Below are 1,644 nucleotides of genomic sequence, written 5' to 3' on the forward strand. Positions count from 1 at the left end.
AATATAATTAATTTCCTTTTTCTGGTTTCTCCTCAGAGAAAAAGGAAAATCATATGAAACGTTGAGTTGCAGAGGGCCAAAATATAAAGGTTTTGTACTGATAATGGAGGCTGATACAAGGTGCATCTTAGATATTCTGCCCTCACACTTTTATTCTAAAATTTAATGTTGGCAAAAGAATGATAAGCTGTGCGTGCATTTGATGCTCATTTGCATTTGTGTGTGTGCTCTGAGAGGTAAGGGGAAAGAAGGGCATTCCTTTTTCTTACGCTGTCACTCCCTCTTCTTGCTCATCAGTTCTCTCCCCAGCTGGTGACTGTGGCACACACAGTCCTGCCCCTGACAACATGTGGGGAGAGGTGGAAGCCAGGGCAAGCTCTGCCTCAGGTAACACCTATACAGGTTTTAGGGGTGCCCTGGCTGCTGAGCTGCATGGCAGGGGTGCTCCTTTCCTGGCTGCAGCAGCACCTTGGTCTCTTCCCACCATGCTCAAAGTGTCCTTCTGGTTTTGTTTTCTTTACTTATTTTTGGCCCTGAGGTTTCCTTTCAGAATAGCTCCAGGGCATGGAAATAAGACAGTGTGGCCTCAGCCCCGCAGTGCGCTCAGAGAAGAACTCTGCTCTGCTCATTTACTGCCCTGCAAAAATAATAACTAAATTTGGAGTTAGGAGCCATGTCAGCCTGAGCCAGACAGGGACACTCTGACCCTGAGGTCCCCAGGGGCTCAGGCAAGTACACCCAAACTGTACAGGGTACCCTCAGTGGGTGCAAGCTGCAGCACAAAGCTGCAGCCAGTGGCTGGTGCAAACCCCACCTTCCACTAGACCATGTTGGTTAAAACCCCATCCTTTGGAGGCAGTTATGCTGTTCTATGTTTTGTTTCCAGCAAGGTGAGATCATTTTCATGAAGATTTCAAAGCCTGTAATTTCTTTCAGTAACAGATTCCTTTCAAACAAAGCCCTTCAAGCCCTGCTGCCTTGGAGAGACAGAGCTCTTGTAAAAGCATTAAGAGAGCAAAACCAATGCTCCAAGCTTGCCATGTGATGCTTTTTAAAGTAATAATAAAAAATTAATTTCAAATAGAAACGTTTTGGATATGCTGGCTGAGTTCCCTGCTGATCTCCTGCCATGGTGTCAATGAGGTTGCTGGTCCTCAGGGCCTACCCGGGCAGCACCCGCTCCAGGAGCTAAACATAGGTGCTGGCTGCACAAGGCACTTGGGCACACATTAATTATCCTGGTGCTTTTTAGGGATCTTGGGTGAAATATGTGTTTTTATAGTCAGTTTTACCTTTTTTTTAAAGCAGCCTGGAGCAGAAGCCCTTTAATTACATTAAAAATTGCCTCCCACCAGGACTATCTGTTCCCAAGCCTTGATGAAATTTTAGGCTCAAAGTCGGGTTCCTGCTCACTGTTTTAATAAGCCAGGCAGCTCAGGACAACAGAGGACAATGGGAAGGAGGGCTATATCTGTCCAGAATGCCCTGCATTACTCCCAGCAGGGCAGCCCCTCCAGCTGCTCCAGCCCCATGGAGATGGGGGGACGTGGGAATCCTCACAATGCTGATCTCTCTCTATATCAGAGGCTGCTGTGTTGGCACCGAAAAACTGAATGGCTGGGCTTTCTTTTCTTTTTTTTTTTT

This window comes from Parus major, chromosome 4 (assembly GCF_001522545.3).
Source record: "Parus major isolate Abel chromosome 4, Parus_major1.1, whole genome shotgun sequence".
Lineage (NCBI taxonomy): Eukaryota > Metazoa > Chordata > Aves > Passeriformes > Paridae > Parus > Parus major.